Source organism: Chrysochloris asiatica, unplaced genomic scaffold (genome assembly GCF_000296735.1).
Source record: "Chrysochloris asiatica unplaced genomic scaffold, ChrAsi1.0 scaffold00003, whole genome shotgun sequence".
NCBI lineage: Eukaryota > Metazoa > Chordata > Mammalia > Afrosoricida > Chrysochloridae > Chrysochloris > Chrysochloris asiatica.
The window spans coordinates 36,715,611-36,738,046 of NW_006408521.1; positions in this window are offsets into that span (position 1 = coordinate 36,715,611).

Below are 22,436 nucleotides of genomic sequence, written 5' to 3' on the forward strand. Positions count from 1 at the left end.
ATGCATGGAGGGGATTGGAACCATGACAATGCAATGATATATGATGGAATGAATGTAAAACTAAAGTTCTCTCATATAAACTATCATATAATTCACAATAAAACATTTAAAAAAAAAAAGAAAAGGAAATATAATACTAATCATAATATTAATTAGTACATTTATTTTTTTAGAAAACTTTTTATTGTGAATTGAGTGAAAGTTTACAGCCAAGATCATGTTTTACCTTCACCAAACCATTCATTTTGTTTCATCTCAATGATTGCAATCCCTTCCCTGCAACATTTGTCCTGCTGCCTCCCTGTGATTACCCATGCACATGTATCCATTTTCAAAGTCTTATATATTTGTGAAATATATAAATACATTTATATCTCACTCTTCCACCCATACACATTCAGCCTGTATCTCTGTCCTTGAATCTACACACAGAACACTGTTGTTTCAAGGTTGTGTATGTATCTCATATCAGGATTTGCCTCTCTTCCCTTTAGCCCTTGTGTACTTCCCCGTGTCTTCATCTATCTATCTTCATCATTCTTCCAACTTCCCTCTTCTTGCATATTTCACTCATTCTTCTTCAATATTGCCCTTCCATCACCCAAGTTGGAGTCCTGGTCTGGCAATGTGGGCTAATGTGCTGGGCTGCAAAGTCGGTTTTAACCACAAGGTCAGTGGTTCAAGCTCACCAGCTGCTCCTTGGAAACCCTATACAGAGTCTCTATGGGTCAGAACTGACTCAAAGGCACTTAACAATAACAACAAAAATATCCCGACTTAATGTGTCTATACCCCAGCCACATGGTGTGGCACTGTAAGATAAGCATTGGCCCATAAAGTTGGCTGGAACTGCAACAATGGTGGTTCAAATTCACCAACTGCTCCTTGGAAACTCAGGGTCACTATGAGTCAGAATCAACTTGGCAGCACTTAACATTCCACACTCTAGTCAGTGAATTACCCTCTATTCCCTACCACTCATGGTAAAGATCAAAGAATATTTCTTTTAGTATGAAAGGTTTTTACAATAGTGACCTCATACAATATTTGTCCTTTCATGGTTGACTTAGTTCACTCAGCAAAACGTCCTCTAGATTCTTCGATGTTATGAGGTGTTTCACAGATTCATCATTATTCTTCAACCTTACATAGTTTTCCATTGTGAGCATGTACCAAAGTTGGTTTATCCACTCTTACATTGTTGGACATTTAGGCTGCCTCCATCTTTTTTGCTATTGTGAATAGTGCTATGATGAACATCATGGGTATGTATATATCTACTGGTGTCCTGGCTCTTGTTTCTTGTGGAGGAGCCCCAATGAGATGGATGGGCACAGAGCCAACAGCAATAAGCTCAAGTGTAGCCATGCTTGTGAGGTTGGTGCAGGATTGGGCAGTGTTTCATTCTGTTGTGCATAAGGTTGCTACACATCTGTACTGACTTGACGGCACCTAACAGCTAACAAGAACATGTTCATAAAGTATATTGGTCTATAGTTTTGTTTTTTTAGTGATGTCTTTGCCTTGCTTGAGTATGAGGATTATGCTTGTTCATAAAATGTATTCAGGAGTTTTCCATCCTTCTCTATGCTCTGGAATAGTTGAGTAAAATTGGTACCAGCTCTTCCCTGAATGCTTGGTAAAATTCACCAGACAAGCCATCTGGATCTGGACTTTTTTTTGTTGTTGGGAGTTTATTAATGACTTGATCAATTTCTTCTTTTGTTATAGCTCTGGTCAAGTTTTCTGCTTCACTCTGTGTTAGTTTAGGGTTGTTGCTGTTGTTAAGTGCCTCTGAGTCAGTTCTAACACATAGCAACCCTGCATAGAGTTTTCAAGGAATGGCTGGTGAGCTTGAACTACCGATGTTGTAGCTCAAGCAACCTTGCAGTTCAGTGCATTAGCCACAGTGCTACACCTGGACTCTATTAGTTTAGGTGGGTTGTGTTTTCCTAAAAATGTATCAATTTCTTCTAGATTTTAAAATTTATTGGAATACAAATCTTGATAGTATTTGTTGTTATCCATTTTATTTCCATTACTTCTGCTGTGATGTCATTAATTTAGTTTTTTATGTGTATTACTTATGGATCTTTACTTTCTTTTGCTAGATTTGCCAATTATTTGTCAATTTTATTAATCCTTTTGAAAAACCAACTTCTTGTTTTGTTGATTCTTTCTATTGCTTTTCTGTTTTCAAATTCATTTATTTCTGCTGTAATCTTTATTATTTATTTTCTTCTGATGACTATAGGCTTATTTTGCTGGTCTTTTTCTAATTGTTGGAGATGTTGCATTAATATGTTGATATTGGTTCTGTATTCTTTTTGGATGTGTTCATTCATTGCTATAAATCGCTCCCTAAGCATTACTTTTGCTGTGTAGCAAAAGGGTTTATAAGAGTATTTTCATTCTCATCTGCGTCAAGGAATTTCTTTCCTGCTTGAACATTTTTTTTTTCTATTACCCAATAGCTTTTCAGCAGGGTGTTATTCAATTTCCATGTTTTTTATGTTACTTCCTTCATGTTCCTATCATTGATTTCTAATTTTATAACATTGTGATCTGAAAAGATGTTTTGTAATATTTTAATGCTATTACATTTTTTGAGGTTTGCTTTGTGGCCTAACACATGATCTATTCTGAAGAATATTCCATGTGCACTTGAAAAGAATGTGTGTTGTGCTGTTGTTGAATTAAGTGTTTTATATAAACCTATGAGGTCAAGTTTGTTGATTATGTTATTTCATTCTTCTGTTTCTTTTTTTAGTTTCTCTCTAGTTGTTCTGTCCTTTATTGAAAGTGGAGTATTAAAATCATCTACCATTATTGTAAAATTGCCTATTTCTGTCTTAAGTTGTATTAGAGTTTGATTTATACATATTACAGCTCTTTCATTAGGAACATTTGTTATTGTTGTTGTTAGGTCCCATCAAGATGGTACCAACTCATAGCAACCTTACGTACAACAGAACAAAACACTGCCTGGTCCAGGGCCAACCTCACAACTATTGCCACACTTGGAGCCCATTGATGCTGCCACTTGGACAATCCATCTCGCTGAGGGGTCTTCCTCTCCACCTTACCAAACATGAGATCCTTCTCCAGCAACTGGTCCCTCCTGACAATATAGCTGAAGTATGATAGACGAAGTTTGGCCATCCTGGCCTCCAAGAAGCATTCTGGCTGCACTTCTTCCAACACAGATCTGTTGGCTCTTCATAGGTATCTATTATGGTTATGTCCTATTTGTTCAATTGACCCTTTGATCATGAGATAATGTCCTTCTTTATCTCTTATGCTCATTTTGGCATTAAAGTCCATTTCATCAGAAATTAATATTGCCACTCCCACTCAGTTTTTATTCTCATTTGCTTGATATATTTTCCCCATCCTTTGATTTTTAATTCATTTTTGCCTTTCTGTGTAAAGTGTGTCTTTTGTATACAGCATATCGAAGGATGTTGTTGTTATGAAGTGTTGTCAAGTTGGTTCTGACCCATAGCAACCCTGATAGGGTTTCCCAAGGAGCAGCTGGTGAGCTTGAACTGCAGACCTTGCAGTTCAAATGGCTTTGCAGTCTGGCGCATTAACCCACAGTGCCATACCAGGACTCCAGATTGAAGGATACTATTTCCTTATCCATTCTGCTATTCTCTGCTTCTTGATTGGTGCACTTAACCCATTGGCATTAATTGTTATTATTCATACGTATGAACTGATTGCAGTGCTTCTCTGCTGCAAACAGCAGTGAAAAACAGAACACAGTACAAAAACAAAATAAAACAAAAAAGCAGGCAACAGCTAGCAAAAGAATACAAAAACCAAAGAAGAAAGTAAAATAATAAAAAGAGAAAAACAAAAGACAGAAAATTAAAAGAAAGCAACAGATCTAAACACAAGTAAGGACAAGAATGAGTAAAAAGGAAAGAAACCAGAGAGCAATAATGTATATATATACAGAGCTCTGGTAGTGTAGTGGTTACAAATCGGACTGTGAACCTTAAGGTCAGCAGTTCAAAACTACCAGCTGCTCCATGGGAGAACGATGAGGCTTTCTGCTTCCGTAAAGATTTATAGCCTCGGAAACCCTGTACAGGGTCGCTATGGGTCGGAACCGACTCGACGGCACTTAACAACTAATATATATATATTTTACTTTACTGAAGACAGATTTAAAAAATAAGAGGAAAGAAAGAAGCAACAGTGGTTGGGAAAGAGAAGAAGGAAAATGACAGCAGAGATTTAAAGGAGAAAGAGCAAGAGATACAAAGGCAAGGGAGAAAGAATAAAGAAACAAAAACAATGAAAGGGGAAAAAAAGCACAAGAATACAGGACAGATCTATTCCCAGAAGAGAATTCTGGGATCTCCTGTCAGTCACAGACCTCACATCATGGTTTGGTAAGGGATGAGACCATAACACTCAACCCTAGACAGAGTTCCTGTTGTTGTTAAGTGCCATTGAGTCAATTCCGACTCATAGTAACCCTATATAGGGTTTCTGAGGAGCAGCTGGTGGATTTGAACTGTCAACCTTGTGGTTAAAAGTCTAGTGCTGATCCTACAATGTCACATTAGTTTCTGTAGGGCTAGGCTTTGTCTGTTCTAGGCACCCAATCCACAAATAGTTGACGCAAACCCCAAAGCAGCTGTGGCATCAGGGAGTTTGTATTCCAGAAGGGAGCCAAGGCTGAGAAGTCCCGCTAGCCCACGGATGACCAGAACCAGCTCTGCAGGCCTGGAATAGGTCACACAGGATTCCAAGTGCCCTGGTTGGTACTGTTAGCTCCCAACACACTTTGACCTGCTTTATATCTTTTAATGTGCTGGGCATCCCTCAAAGCTAGCAACCTTTTGATTCACCTGATACATGGACTAGTGTGCAGTTTTCTTAGGACTGAAATCTGATAAGATGAGGCTTTCTGCTCCCGTAAAGGTTTACAGCCTTGGAAACGCTGTACAGGGTCGCTATGAGTCGGAACCGATTCCACGGCACATAACAACAACAAACCTAACAAGTTCAGTAAAACGTTGAATGTCATTTTTTTTGTGGGAGATGAGAAAGGCAATCATTTATTTATTTATGAGGGGGTATCTTAGCATGTCTTTGATCATTGAATTCTTCAAAGAAAAGAAAAGAAATGACAAATGTGGCCTGCCCTGAAAGTTTCTACGTTATTCTACATCCTTTGGAGCGCTTGTGTATTACTAAGGTCTTGAATATATTGCCATTTCTTGCAATCTAGTACATGAAACATAATATTATCAAATTGGCAACCACTATAATGTCCTGAGGATGGTCAAATGTTTAGGTCTTTCCAGACTATATTATGAAAGTTCTGAAGAATTAACTTAGCCCTTTAATAGGACTTCTGGTGTTGCACTGTGGGTTAATGTGCTGGACTGCAAAGTCGGTTTGAACCACAAGGTTGGCGGTTCAAGCTCACCAGTCGCTCCTCACTATGGGTCAGAACTGACTCTACAGCACTTAACAACAACAACATAGTAAGATGAAAACAATGCCATTACTCATTGCATGTGAATGAAAAGTTTCTTCATTTATATTCTGATAAGAATGGGAAAACGATCTATTTATACCCATATACAGAGACCCTGATTTCTGTTAATTGCTCTATCAAATATATTATAACTGCAAATGGAATTGAGGCTACTAATTAGTTGACCTTGTGGCTGTCCACTAAAGTTTTAATTAGACTAGTGAAAAAATGCTGATATTATGAAAAAATGGTGAATAATTTCTACAGAATTATTTTACATCTTCAAGGGTTGTTCTAATTTCTACCATCACAGATCAATTTTATTTTCATTTACTGGATTGATTTTGGTCCTGGTATGGCACTGTGGATTAATGTGCCAGACTGCAAAGCCATTTGAATTGCAAGATTGGTGGTTCAAGCTCACCAGCTGCTACTTGGAAATCCTATACAGGGTCACTATGGGTGAGGATCGACTTGACAGCACTTAACAACGACAGCAACATTGATTGTGGGGAGCAGTTTAAGAGGCTTTGCTATGGTTTCTCTTTATGATGACTCTTAAACCAGAGTGCAAGAAACAAAGGTTTGGGCTAATTAAAGTAGCATGCTAGAATATTGAGGAAATAGTCACTTGGTGGTTCCATGATTTAGTGGACTCCTGTGGGCCAGATCTGGGCCAGGACTCCTTTGGTTACCAATCTCCCATCTGCTCTCAGGGAGGAATGGAAGTCGCAATGTAATGGCACTTAGATTCTTTGAACATCAATGCCAAGTCCTGTTCTACATTCAACAAATCTGTAGGTATTCATGCTTCTCTAGTGTATAGATATCTAAGTGAATTGCAATATGTCCCTTTGAGGATGTTCTGAGTGTATCATAATTATATCCCATGATATGGAATTCTGAAGACTTTTCTTTTGGAGACCTAATCTTTTTTTAATTTGAAGGGTTCAGAATCAGAAAACTGGCCTGGATCTGGAAAGTGGGTAAGGAATTATGTCCTGACCTCCTATTGGGTCAGTCATGATTCCTTAGACAATTTCCAGATCTAAGCCAGTTTTCTTAGTAAAATTGTTATTCTAATTATTCATCCTTGTTTTCTTTTGTTTGTATAGACCAATCAATATTTTCAAAATGATAGTCTGCTATTCTTAAGAGGTACAAAAGTCTATTATCCAATCATCTTTATTCTCTCTGCAGGTCAAATTCCTCAAGCTACATATATCGTCTTTCTTTGCTTTATGATAATTATGCCTACCTTTTTTTCTGAGCCTTAAATGTGATGATCACTCTCCCATTATTTCAGGATTATGTCACCCCCAGTGAACTCCTGGTGTGGTGCTGTAGAATAAACACCACAAGGTCAGCTTTTCAAATCCACCAGCTGATCCTTGGAAACCCTATACAGGGTTAAGTCAGAACTGACTCAACAACACATAGCAACAACATCATCCCCATTGCTCTCTGTGAGCCCAGTGCCATAAAGGCATCTTCCAGTATCACTCTTATCAGCTGGGTGACCCTCTTAACTAGCTAATTCCTTATTTTTGGGGTAAGGTATTATCTTCCCAGCCCTGCTGAAGAATGTAGCCATGTGGTTCTTACCTGTTATATCCACTCTAGCATAGCCCTCCTCTCAGTCTAGGACCCGTTGTTTCACCATCTGTCACTGTAGTTCTGGCACTTGGCTTCACTAAGTGTGGGCCATCATTTTCAACATGTGAGCAGCATGTGAGCACCATTTCTACTGGTCCTTCCCAGGATGCTAAATCCTGCATTCCAGATGAATACTACCAAAGCATTAACTCATTCTTTATCTAACTTGATCTTTCCCAGACAGACAGATACATAAACACAACCTGAGAACTCTCAAAATCTCACCCTATAAGTATTTTCCTGATTTGTGTGGTAAAAACGGAGTAGTTTCAAGATTATTTCAGTGTTGTGTTGTTAAATTACCTGCAGTTTTTTCCACTCATAGAGACCCAATATAGGGTTTCCAGGGCTTTAAATCTATCCAGGAGCAGAACCCTTATCTGCCTCCTATGGAGCAGCTGGTGTGCATCAACTGCCAACATTGTGGTTTGCAGTGTGGTGTTTATCCTATGGAGAATAACTATTTATCCTTTAAGATGCCTTCCCAAGTCCAGTTATGAGATGAATTAACATTAGTTGTTGTTTGAATAGCAAGGACAGATAGGGTGAAGACTACAGGAAGGAGAGGAGGTAGCATATTTTCTTGAAAGGGAGTGTCCTTTAATCTTCAAGAAAGGGTGAGAAATGGCGGGTTAGCACTAAGTTCTCCCTGATAGGAAGGAGCCATTTTTATCAGCCCGAAGAGCTTACTGTAATTGGCGAAATGTAGAAATTCAGTTCAGATACTCCCTTTCTCTGTCATGGCACCCTACTCTTTTCCCAATCTGAATCATTATGTTGGCAAACAAGATCTAGGTAGCTTGAACATCCAAAGTTTTCTGGAGTTATGCTTCTTTTAAGATTAAATACTGGTCTAATCTTCAGCATTTCCTGCTCTCTGGCATCAGGGAATTTCAGTCATTTAAAATGCTGTTGGAAATTCCTGATAAAAACACTCAACAAAGTAGGAATTGAAAAGAAATTCCTCAATATAATTAAGAGCATATATACAAAACCAACAACCAACATCACTTTCAATGGAGAGAAACTGAAAGCCTTCCCTTTGATAACAGAACAAGACAAAGAGCCCTGTGTTGTCACTCCTATTCAATATTGTGCTGGAAGTCTTAGCCAGAGCTATATGGCAAGATAAGGAAATTAAAAGTATCTAAATTAACAAAGAGGAAGTAAACCGCTCTTTATTTGAAGACAATAAGATTTTATACATACAAACCCAAAAAAAACTCAGTAAAAATGTTACTAGAACTCATTGGAAGATTCAGGACAGTGGTAGGGTATAAAGATAAACATATAAAAATCAGTTGGATTCCTCTATACTAATAATGACAGCACTGAAAAAGACATTAGGAAAGCAATATCATTTACAATAGCCAACCAAAGGATGAAATATTTAGTAATAAATGTAACAAGAGAAACAAAGGACTTATACAAAGAAAAGTACAAAACACTACTACAAGAAACCAAAAGAGACTTACAAAAATGGAAGAATAGACCATGCTCCTGGATAGGAAGACTTAACATTGTGAAAATGTCAATACTGTCCAAAGCAATTTACACATATAATGCAATCCCAATCCAAATTCCAATGACATTCTTCAAAGACATGGAAAAAATAATTACAGACTTTATATGGAAAGGGAAGAGACCCAGGATAAGCAAAGCACTACTTAAGAAGAAGAAGAAAGTTGGAAACCTCTCATTTCCTGATTTTAAAATTTACTACACAGCTACAATGGACAAAACATTTGGTACTGGTACAATGACAGATACATAGATCAATGGAACAGAATCGAGAATCCAGAAAATAAACCATCCATTTATAGCCAATTGATTTTTGACAAAGAGCCTAAGTATATTTCATGGGGAGGAGATAGTCTCTTCAATAGATGGTGCTGGCAGAACAGGAAAGTAATATACGAAAGATTGAACAAGACCTTTACCTTATACAAAAACTAACTCAGCATGGATTAAAGACCCAATTATGAGTCCCATAATTATAAAAGCCATGAATGAAAAAATAGGGACAAATTTGAGGACTATAGTACAGGGCATACACAGACTACCAAACATTGTGAAATTTGCACAAACAAAAGAAGACAAAATACATGATTGGAACATACCAAAAATTAAAAACATATGTGCATCAAAAAATTTCACCAAAAGAGTAAAAAAGGAGCCCACAGAATGGGAAAAATATTTTGCAAAAACTCATCAGACAAGGGACTCATTTCTAAAATATATAGGAAACTACAACACCTCTACAAGAAAAAGACAAATAACTCAATTAAAAAATAATGGGCACAGGACATGAACAGACACTTCACCAAGGAAGAGATTCAGGCAGCCAACAAACATATGAAGCAATGTTCACAATCACTAGCCATTGTTGCTGTTGTTGTTGTTAAGTGCCATTGAGTCAATTCCAACTTACAGCAACCCTGTATAGGGTTTCCCAGGAGCAGCTGCTGAACTTGAACTGCTGACCTTGCATTACAAACAGCTTTGCAGTCTGGCACATTAACCCACAGATCCACAGGAAGAGATAAATAAAAACAACAATGAGATATCATCTCACACCAGCAATAACAGCAAAGTTCAAAAAGTAGAGGACAATAAATACTGGCGAGGATGTGGAGAGACTGGGACCCTCCTACATTGCTGGTCTGATTGCAAAATGGTCCAACCACTCTGGAAAACAGTATGGCCCTTCCTCAGAAAGTTGGCAATAGAAATACCTTATGATCCAGCAATTCCTCTACTTGGTATTTATCCACAAGAAATACGAGCCATTTCACAAGTAGGTATATGCACACCAATGTTCATAGCAGCACTATTTATAATAGCAAAAAGATAGAGACAGCTTAAGTGCCCATCAATGAAAGAATGGATAAACGAACTTTGGCACATACACAAAATGGAATATTATGCTACCTTGAAGAATAACACAGAAGCCACCACATAATACGGATGAACCTTGAGGACATTATGCTGAATGAAATTAGTCAGTCACAAAAGGAGAAATACTGCATAAGACCGTTATTGTAAAAACTTAAGAAAAAATACCCACACTGAATGGGGAAATTTTTTTTTTCTTGTGGGTTACCAAGGTGTAGGTGGTGGGGCAAGGGAAAGGTGGGCAAGGTGGAACACATGGTAGGGAACAGACATGCGATAGTTCGGGTGTTGGGGAAGGGCAATACACAAGAAGGGTAAGAGGAATGGAAGAACAAGGCAGATGAGAGAACAATTAGGCAGGTTTGCATCGGCTAAGTGGGACAGAGGTAAATAGTGATGTAAGCTCAACCTTTGAACAAGAGGGCTCTGAAATTCAGGGATTGAGGCATGGGGTGAATGAGTAAAAGAGGGGAAATAATGTTAACATGCTTGGCTCTCTTCTGAATCTTGGTTTCCCTGCCTACCATTGTAAAATAGACACTTCAGGGGAAGATAAAGGAATAGCCAGAAACATCACTATAGAAAGCTTGTAAGCCCATCTTCAGCCAATAACTGATTGGAGTCCCAAAAATGAGGCTAAAACTTGCCCAGTGAAAGAGGCTTCCTGCAGAGTCTTTGCATTGCATAAGACCTTGGGTGGAATCCTGATCCCCATCCAGAATCTTCTGAGGTTGGGAATTTCCACTTTAAAAAAACAAACAGACCAGCCTGGAGCAGCTAGAGGAACAGAAAACACATCTTGAAAGAAAGACCAGCAGGAAAAGTAAAAAACAATAACAGCAGTTTGATTGACTACTACAAGAACAAGCAAGTTGTTCATCAGGGAGCCATCAAGGCAAGCAATTAAGTCCCCTCAAGGCAAACCCCCTTCCAAGACTGTAATTGCTGATCACCACTCCAGCCTTTTCTTTTCTTTCTTTGCCAATCACCAAGAGTCCCTACCTAATTCCACTGTCTTTATATTGATGACTTTTCTTATAGCTCTGATTCATTTCTTTCCACCAATATAACAGCTCACTTCAACACTGGTGGGAGTTTCAGTGACATCATAGCTACCTACCACCAATGAGAAGGTCCTCATTGGTAGGCAACTGGCAGTTGATCCACCTCCAGATTCTTAGTTTGACTTCTGGTTTCTTGGATCACTGCAAGCAGAGGGTAGGAAGTGTATCAAGTTGAAATTCAAGGATGTAGATTCTGATTTGGAGATTCATATGTAGAAAGTTAACTAGAAAACTACTAAAAGAATTAGACTGTCTGTAGAATATGAAGACACCTCATTTGAAAAAGAGTTGGATTTAGAGAGTCACAAGAAAGGACTCAATGAACCCCATGGGAAACTCTGAAGCTGATATGGCTTTTTTTTTTTTTTTCTTGAATGCATCAGTTGGAACATGGGGTTGTCTTTAAACACCAACATTATCCAGGCATTGAACACATGTTGTTCCTAGTATAAAAGCATAATATTGTACCAGCTGTATGTTCATTGAACAAACCCAGTTACCTTGCATGTGCCTCATCCTTGTGGGGTGGTGTTTTGCAGACCAAGGTATATGAGGGATATGAAAAGACATTTTGTTTTGTTTTCTTCCCTAATTCTTTTTATATTCAACTGCATTACAATACCAGTGTGTCTCTAAGCTGCTGCAAACTGTCAAATTAAGGCGTGACAGAAGCATTTTCCCTTGTATTCTTCACCATAAAATAACTCAACAGTACATTCAGGGAATTAGGAAATGCATCATTTATTTCTGATGTCCTTAGGGGTCAATAAACTCTCATTACTGCTAACACATGGTGCTTATTTCTTGGAACATAAACAACGATTCAATTCCCATCACCCCTATATTTGACCTGGCACCTACATAGCAACATTTTTTCCCCATGGAGTACATTTCATACAATATAATCATCAAGTCTGAAGATGCATCACAGATCTGATAATTATTGAAAAAATTGACACATGATTGTCCAAATTGTATAAATTAGAGAGACAAAGACAGGCAGTCTGCACAATGAAAACCACATAGAATCTAAATAAAAAAATGTCTGCAAGTGGTTTCATCTACCAAGACAACTGTTCAGAACACAAATACGCACACATTCCCCAAGAGCTATCAATAGTTGAAATTTGATATTTTGCCTTTTATTTCTTCCTTCTGCTCCTGCATTACCCTTTATGTTGATGATTTCAGTAATTAATATGTGGTCACTATAAGACCATAGAGAGAGGAATACGGTAAAGGCAAGATATTTAAAAGAGGAAAGGTAGTTTACATCAAATTCGGAGTCAGTTCTGCATATTGTGATGTTAAAGAGACTTCTGAATCATGGCATATTCCAGAGAGTGGTGGAATTCATCAGACCTAGGATTAAATTCCAGTTCAACAATTGTCTTAGACTGGGTTCTTTAGAGAGCAAAACTAGTGAAGGTGATATATATATATATAAAGAGATGTTTATTTCCAGGAAATGACTCACACAGTTGTAGAAGTATGTCAGATGTCAGTATAGAGGCTTCTGACTCAGGTAGTTGAAGGACTGATTAACCAAATTATCAGGCAGACAGGTTGGTAAATCTGGCAGATAAGAAGGCAGGCTACTGAGGATTCACAGGATTGACAGGTAAAGAAGCAGGCCACTGACTCAAGTCCAAAGAACTGGAAATCAGATAACTAACCAGATGCAAGATTGAGATTCAGCATAGAGCAAACAAGCTTTGTCTGAGTGTCCAATATATTGGAAGCAGGCCACACCCCCAAGAAAACTTCCTTTCAATTGATTGGTGACTCATAGCTGACCTCATCATAGAGTTGGCTCCATATTAGATCTCATCATGGGGATAACGACATCTCAGCTGCCAAACCACTGAGAATCCTGACCTAATCAAGTTGACACAAAGCCTTACCTGTGACAGTGCACCCATTATCAACTTGACAACTGTACACATATCCTTAATCCATATACATAATTTCTAAATAAAAATTTTAAATCATACTTTCACCTAACAGGAAATAATTAATGTATACAGCTGAAAATACACTGATCCCATTTACATCTTATACATCACAGAAGAACAAAGGAAAAATAGCTGCTACATACAACAAAGAAAACAAAATACTTATAACAATCACTGTCATGCAGCCTTAGCTGGGATTTAGAACTATCTTATACTACATATTGTATATTCCTTTTCCCCTAGGCAAGCACCTCAGCTGGTCATGGTTCTTTGCCTGGTAAAGTGACCTAAACCTTCATTCCTGAAGGGTAGTGGTCATTAGTAGTCATGTTGGAATTGGACTGCTCTGACTTCAATCACAGCACATGGTTGCACTAAGAGATGCCCTAGGGAACCTCCTGGAGTTCACACATCTTTTTCTTTACCACCATTATGTAATATCAATCCAATTCCTCCTTGGTAATCAGGATCAATCCCATGACCCAGTACAGTAATTCTCTTCTTTGCCTGTTGGCCAGAGGCACAAGGAGCCCAAATTGGTAAGGAGATATTAACTTTCAGTTCAATGGAATCAGTGTTGTGTCTCCAAAGGGAAGCATTCTTCCCTTTAGAACTAAAATGTCCATATACAAATAGCATAGGATTGAAGGGACAGGAAGCAAAAATTTTGTGAGTGGGTCACATTTTCATCCCTTGGTTCCTGGATCCATGAATTCCAGCTATTGCAGAAACAGCACCATATATTGGATGCAGGTTTAGAGCATATACAGCCTCCTGGACAACATTGTCCCCATTCTACAAGGTACTGCCACCTACCTGATGCTAGTTACATCTTTAAAAGTCCATCCCACCATTAAATCAAGGCAGTTGCTTCAGGGTGATGAGGAATTAGGTTAAACCAATGAATTCCATGAGCATGAGCCTGTTGTCACACTTCATTAGGTATGAAATGAGTCCTTAATCTGAGACGATGCTGTGTATGATACTATAGCAGTGCATATGGCATTCTGGAAGTCCACAGAAGGTAGTTTTGGCAGGAACACTGTATGCAGGAAAGACAAATCCATGTCTAGAGTGTCTATTCCAGTAAGAAGAAAATGCTACTGTTTCCACTATGGAAAAGGGCCGATGTAGTCAACCTGCCACCAGCTTGTTGGCTGTTTTTCCCAAGGAATGGTGCCATATTGGAGATTCAGTGTTGGTTTTGGCTGCATCTCATTGTCATCAATTTCTTATAGTATTCCTTCCAAGTCCTTGACCATCCAGACAAACCACTAGCCCATGAATAAGTAAGCATATAATCACACATCTAGCCATTTCTCCTTCTACTTCAAATGAGCAACCCTGTGCACTGCTCAAAGTTATGCCCATTGGGAGGCTTTTCCTACAACACATTCCTTTATGAAAGTCCAAGAAAGGGCATGTAATGCTGATACTGTCCACTTTTTAGTAGTGCCTGCATATCATGCAAAGCCATCTGTAAACCAAGTATAGTTTTGCTCTTCCTCAGTTAACTGATCATGAGGAACTCCCCATGAGGCCATAGATATACACTGGGAGAGGGAAGATAATGTGACATGAGGAGAAACTATGAACATTTGGGCCACTTCATCACACAACTTACTTGTGCCTTCTGGTCCTGCTCATATATTCAACTACATTTCATGATGGAATGTTGCTATACATGCCCAAATTTATGAACCTGTGGGTCAGTGAGCTCCTGCTTAATAATGGGAAGCTCAGATTTCATGGTGACTAGGTGGCCCATGGTTAGACCTTCAATCCCTCAACGGTCCAATAATAAACCAAAGGCTATTTCTTAAAAGGAAAGCAGTTATCTACAGAGGATGGCTAAACTTTGTTCCAAAATCCTAAGGAGCTATGCTGTGATTCACTAGTTGTTGTTATTATTGTTATGTCCCGTGGAATCCATTCCGACACATAGTGACCCTGTACAGGGTTTCTGAGGCTGTAAATCTTTACGGGAGCAGAAAGCCTCATCTTTCTTCCATGGAACAGTTGACAGTTTCAAACTACTGACCTTGAGGTTTTCAGCCCGATTTGTAACCACTATGCTACCAGAGCTTATAGTCTTTGGCAGGTCCCTACTAGTGAATCACTACTTCAACTTTATCTGCCACTGATACTTCAAGAACCATTGGACCAGCTGGATCATATGGTCCAAGTGGCAGAGTAGCTTTCATGACAGCCCGAACATGTTGCAGATCTTTCTTTGGTTTTTATCTCCACTCCAAATTAACAGCTTTTTGAGTCACTTGATAAATAGGCCAGAGTCACACACCAACATGAGGGATATATTGCATTCAAAATACAAAGAAGTCCTCCAGGAATTGTACCTCTTTTTCACTTGTGGGAGGGACCATAATAATGACTTCTATTTCACTTTAGTAGCAACATGCCCTACACCACTGAGCCCCTAGAACGATCACTGTCTCCAGTATTATCTCAGTAGGCACAGTTGAGTTAATCTCATCCAGTGTGAGCATAGAGATAATGGATTTACTGGTACAAGATCAGCAGACAAAGATGGAGTAATCATTTCAAATGTGAGGGGTGGTGCTATTGGCAATAGTGATTTGACAGAATTTGGGGGCTCAAGGTCCCCAGATCCCTGATTATTTGCCCATATGTCCCCATCCTAAGTTTCAGGGTCCCATGTCTTCCCATCAATGCCTTCACTTTAACATCAGACACCATTCTAGGTTAGGTACTCAGTTGTGTTGTAAGTCAATCATTCATACAGTAAGACTCTGGGTTTGTTTCTTGGCAATATCAGTTCTGTTACCACAACAAGAAATAAGACTTTCTTTCAAGGCACAAGTGGGAACATTGAGATCTTTTATGTGTTGCTTGAGTTGTAACTCTGAAGCCCTGGGCTAGTCTCTTTCCTTTACCACTTGGTCTATTGTCAGTAGGACCATCTAGCCAGCTTCCTAATAATTCTCATCTTGACAAAATTGCAGAATATAGCATCCAACACACAATCACCTGGAGTCTCGCTTATCACCAATATTTCATCTATAGGTAGAGATATTTGCATATTAACATTGCTACCTCACACATGGGTTATCAGTACCCTCTTTACTAATAGAAGCATACTTATCAGTGCTATTAAAACTAGTCAGACATGGGAACCAATTTAGAAAGCCAATACTTATGGTTTTGTTTATCTAGAATCACTCTTGGTAGCAAATGTTTTAGGTTGAGTTCTTTAGTTAAGCAAAATCAATGAAATTTATATATGTATATATAATGAGAGATTTATATCAAGGAAATGGCTCACACAGTTGTAGATGTGATTAGATGTCAAGCTGGAGTCTTCTGACTCAGGTAGCTGCAGAAGTCATGAACCAAAATCAGCTGATTAGACAGTAGGCAGGCAGGCAGGTAGGCAGGTAAAAAGGCAGGCCACTGACTCCAGTCCAAAGAACTGGAGACTGGAGGGCCAGCCAGAGTCAAGATCCAGATGCAGCAGAAACCAAGCAAATTTTTCTTGAATATTCAATCTATTGGAAGCAGGCCCCACCCCAAGGAAACATCCTTTCAGTTGTTGGCTGCCCAAACCACTGAGAATCCTAGCATATCCAAGTTGACACAAAACTTTAATGATCACAACTATACTAAGGAAAACTCTCTGAGCTTCAATGAACTGAGCTGTCAAATAGGTTGAATAATGTTTAGGGTCTTTGATAGGGATCATGGATATGAAAGCCCCAGCTCAATAGTTTTCATTGCATCAGAAAACAGCATTTTATCTCTAATTGTGTTACTGATTAGTCATCTACCAGTAGTGGGAATGAGTTTATATTGAACAATTCACTACTTCAACCAATGGAACAAAAAGATGCATAGGTGTCTAATTGAAATCTCTGGGTGGTACAAATAGCTATGCATTTAGCAAAAGGTTGGTAGCTTGAATCCAGCCAGAGATGCCTCAGAAAAATATCTAGTAATCTGCTTCCAGAAATTCACAGTCACTGAAAACTCTGTGGAGCTCAGGCCCACGCTGACCTACATGGCATCATCATGAGTTGGAATTGCCTTGATGGCAACTGTTTCTTTTATTTGACAATGTATCTCAGTTCCCAACTTCTGCTCTCAATATCCGCCATAATACATTTGGTTATGTAAAGGCCGTGAAAACTTCACTGGTCTAGAATGAAGAGGCATACATAAAGCTTCCCGAATCACTCACAGTAAAAGGCAAATGTGAGAGCTAAAGAGGTCTGACTCAATTTTGGATTCCCACCAGCTGTTCAAGAAAAGTGAACGGCTTTCAGCACAGGTCACACCTGCTTAATTAGCAGCAATAAGAACCTTTAGATGACCACAGAGGAATTAAATAGCTACAGATAAATGGCCTTTAAGGACTTAATGATGCTATACCAAACAGAGAGGAACAGAATGCAATCTAGTAACATGATTGCAAGTAGAATTGCAGGTTAATGACCTTGTATTTTACAATTTAATGGGACCCACATAAAAGTAGACTAGAAGAAAATGAATGATAGGATATAAATGGATACACTGGCTTTTCATAAATAAATTATTATTGCACTAATTGCAATTAAATTGTCTTGTTTTAATACAACCTAGTAATTATGTAATGAGTCGATCGGTGGTTGGCTTTTTTTTTCCTAAACTGACACCAAATAAAAGTAGTTGACTCAGCTAAAATGGTTATTAATTACTACCCTACTTTTATTTTATTGGAGTTGAGAGGTTGCTGGGAGTTGTAGCTATGCATATAAGTATTGTATCTGCTGTGTTTTATTTTTGTTTATACACAAAACAAAGGAGCTCTGGTAGGAGAGTGACTGAGAGAGGGGCTGCTAACTTCAAGGTCAGTTAGTTCAAAACTACCAGCTGTTCTGCAGGAGAAAGATGAGGCTTTCTGCTCCCGTAAAGATTTACAGCCTCGGAAACCCTATGCAGGGTCACTATGGGTTGGAACCGACTCCATGGCACATAACCACCACCATCACCATCAACAAAACAACAAAGGGTTGGGTACGCCTGAGAGGTGTGTCACTAAGAGGATGTAGGAGTGGGGACTAGCCCAGGAGGACACTGTCAAAGGGTGACACCAGAATAACTGTCTATAAAATGTGCAGTTTTCAGTAGAAATGTATTATTTTCAATAAAATATTTCCTGTAGTTAGTTATAAAAATCAAAAACATTTCTGAAAGCCTAGAGTACATGTAAGGAGCTCTGGTAGCATAGTGGTTACGAATTGGGCTGTGAACCGCAAGGTCAGCAGTTCAAAACTACCAGCGGTTCCGAGGGAGAACGATGAGGCTTTCTGCTCCCGTAGAGATTTACAGCCTCGGAAACCCTGTACAGGGTCGCTATGAGTCTGAACCGACTCCACGGCACATAACAACAACAGAGTACATGTATCAGTATACCTAAAAGGGTAAAAGTCTATGGTAATTTACATTTTGGACAGTCTAATGAGCTCTGGAGTCCTGGTGTGGCGCTGTGGGCTAATGTGCCAGACTGCAAAGCCATTTGAACTGCGAGGTCGGTGGTTCAAGCTCACCAGCTGCTCCTTGGAAACCCTATACAGGGTCGCTTAGGGCCGGAATTGACTTGACGGCACTTACCAACAACAACAATGAGCTCTGGTAGCGTGGTGGTTAGGAATCAGGTTGCTAATCTCACGGTCAGCAGTTCGAAACTACCAGCTGTTCTGCGGGAGAAAGATGAGGCTTTCTGTTCCCGTAAAGATTTACAGCCTCGGAAACCCTGTATAGGGTCCTATGAGTCGGAACCGACTCCACGGCACATAACAACAACAACAACAACAAAGCCCATAGGTCACGGCTGTCATTATGACGCAATTACAGTGAAATTTGGAATCCTGCAGTTTTGTCTGCACATGCTACAAGCACACGTTGTGGTTTTCGTTGTTATTGATTTTTAAATAGTCACTGGTTTTGTTAAATTTCTGGAGTATAATATTGTAGTAATTAGTATTTGTGAACCTATATCAATAACTCTCTCGAGAATGAAGTAGTAATTACAGGAAAAGGAGAAAAATCAGAAAAATCCTTCCGCTCAGTTACTAATAATGTTGCAATTCAATGTAGATGGACTTTACAAAACTATTTTACTGTTGTTGTTATTAAGTGCTGTTGAGTTATTTCTGATTCATAGTGACCCTTAGGTTTCCAAGGAGCAGCTGGTGGGTTTCAACTGCTAACCTTGTGGTTTAAAGTTCAGTGCTGATTCTACAATGCCACATAATCAAGAACACAGTGGCTCTGGGAAAAACACTGGAGTTCCAACTACAAGGTCAATAGTTCAAGTCCATCAGCCATCCCTCTGGAGAATGAAGAAGCTTTCTACTGGAGCAAAGATTTAAAGCCTGGAAATTCTATACAGGGTCAATATGAAGTGGGTAACGCTATAAGACAACCCTTAACAATGTTGTTGTTGTTGTTTTTGTTGTGTGCCGTTGAGTCGGTTCTGACCCATAGCAACCCTGTACAGGGTTTCCGAGGCTGTAAATCTTTACAGGAGTAGAACGCCTCATCTTTCTCCTGTGGAACAGCTGGTAGTTTTGAACTGCTGGCCTTAAGGTTCGCAGCCCAATTCGTAACCACTACGCTACCAGAGCTCCTTACCCTTAACAATTACAATATAGTAATTCATATAATCTAAGAAATATTACATTTAAGTAATTTATAACTATAATTGACCTTTGAACAACACGGGTTTGAATTGCGTGGGTCCACTTCCATGTACATTTTTTTCAACAAGTACAGATGATATAAACTTACAATACTGATTAATATAGTGTTGTTGTTGTTGTTGTTGTTGAAGTGCCATCGATTAATATGTAAGTACTATAAATGTATTTCTTTCTTATGATTATCTTAATAACATTTTCTTTTCTCAATCTTACTTTATTTTAAGAATACAATATGTAATACATGTAGAGGCTTTCTGTGTCCATAAAGATTTACAGCCTCAGAAACCCTGTGCAGGGTCACTACGAGTCGGAACCGACTCCACGGCACATAACAACAACAACAACATACAAAATATATGTTAATCAAATGTTCAAATTATCAGTGAGGTTTCTGGTCAACAGTAGACTATTAGTAATTAAGGTTTTGTTGATTCAGAAGTTACAAGCAGTTTTTTACTGCATTATTCAAAGGTTTTCTGTATACTTGTTGCATATTATTAACATATGATCACAATGGATAACAGACATTATTAAGGCTTCTGTATGGTCTAGGTCCATATGGGAGCTGGTCCTCTCTCTGAGATGGTAATTGTTCCCAAGGCTCTGGGGAAAGTTTTGAATCAACCAGTCTCACCTTTAATCTCATTAGTACTAAAGAGATGACCATATGTCAAGATGACCATATGTTATGACAACTATAAAACATGTTCTAGCTTTGTGTAAGATTCTCCTAGGTCTCACTGAGCAGGTGTCTTCTCTTTGGACTTCCAGGATCCCTGTATATGTAATAATCTTGAAGCACATTCTTACTACCTGTGTCGTTTATGTTGGTTCCTGAGGCCAGAACCATGATTCTCTTTGTCTTACCATCCCTGGAATACACTAGACACTGTAAAAGTATTGATTACTTTAAAAATGAAGGAAAGAAGGAAGTTAAATCTGCAGTTTATGCCCATTACTTAAAGTTCATATGCATTTAGTCACTTAACCAAGGTACTCCTGCCTCAGGCAAGAATCACAGTATAAAAATATATGACATGCTCTCTGCTTTAAAAAAATGTAAGAATCATTTGGTAAAAAATGAACACAATATTAAAACCAACCAACCAACACAAATTTGTTTTCCAAGTGCTGCACTGAAATCAATATTAAGATATTAATCCTCACCAGAATCCTAAGAGATGATTCCATATTATTATGATACCATTTCACTGATGTGGAAACTGAGACACAAAGCAGGACACATTGCTTCTCTGCATAGGGGTCCTGGTAGCCGAGTGGATTACAAGCTGGGATACATACCTCAAGGTCAGTAGTTTGAATCTCCCAGTCACTCCATGAGAGAAAGATGGGGCTTTCTGCTCCTGTAAAAATTTGCAGCCTCAGAAACCCTCTACAGATTCACTCTGAGTCAGAATGAATTTGATGGTACACAATCATCACTGCTTTCCGTCAGCCAAGGCCAACTGACTCCAAAGCTTGTATGAATAATAAATATAACAGTCTCACAGTCCACCTGTCAGACATAAATACTATCCATTCAAGGGAGGACAGCTTGATTTATATTCAAGAATGAGAGACTAGAGAGTTTTTTTCACAGTGTTGGTATAGGACAAGTTGAGTCTTAAGAATTGAGTAGATGTAGATGGTTAAAGAGGGCAGGTGAGGGAAGCAAAGAGAAATCTCAGCACAGAAGTAGGAGTGGACATGGGCTGGCAGGAAGAAGGGTTCATATAAACTGCAGCGAGTGACAAGATTGGACAGGATCATTGCAGAAGAATTTGACTGCCAAATTAAATATCTTCAGAGGTTCCTGGCACTTGAACTCCCCAGACATAGTTCTTCACCAGGTCTCTCTATATCTTAGCTCCACAGGATGACATATACTTCATAAAGAAAGCAATATTTGCAGAGGAACAAAAAACACAGAGGGTCCCACCTTTGCTCTGATGAATTTGATTAAGGTCACAGCTGGCCTGCAGGAAGGTTTAGTGCTAATCAGAAAAGGGGCACGTGGCTTGTTGAGCAGATGGTAGCTTTGCACTAGTTAAATAAAGCTTCTGGACAGATGTTAAGTTCAAAAACTTGGCTTCGTTGACAGACCAAAGCTGGACTTCAGCACCTATTCATCCTTTCACCCAGGAGACATTAGGTAATATCCAACTTGCCCAAATTGTATACAGTCAACCTGATCATAATGCATTAAAAAAAAAAGTATTATAAAAAATGTATTCTAATTTCCAAATATGTATATAACAAAGATTGTATATATATCTATACATGTAGTCCTGGTTTGGTGACACTGGTTAATGCGCTGGACTGCAAAGTTGGTTTGAGCCACATGGTCAGTAGTTCAAGCTTACCAGCTGCTCTTCAGAAACCCTATACAGGGTCACTAAGCCACTATGAATTTATGAGTCAGAACTTGATGGAACTCAACAACAACATATAGGTATGTTATTAAGTGCCATCGAGTTTGTTCTGACTCATAACAATTCTTTATAGTGTTTCCAAGCAGCAGTGAGGTGGGTTTGAACCACTGACCTTGTGGTTAGCAACCCAGTGCTTATCCTACAGTGCCCCACCAGGATAGATGATAGATAGATAGAGAGAGAGAGAGAGAGAGATTATATATATATATCTATAT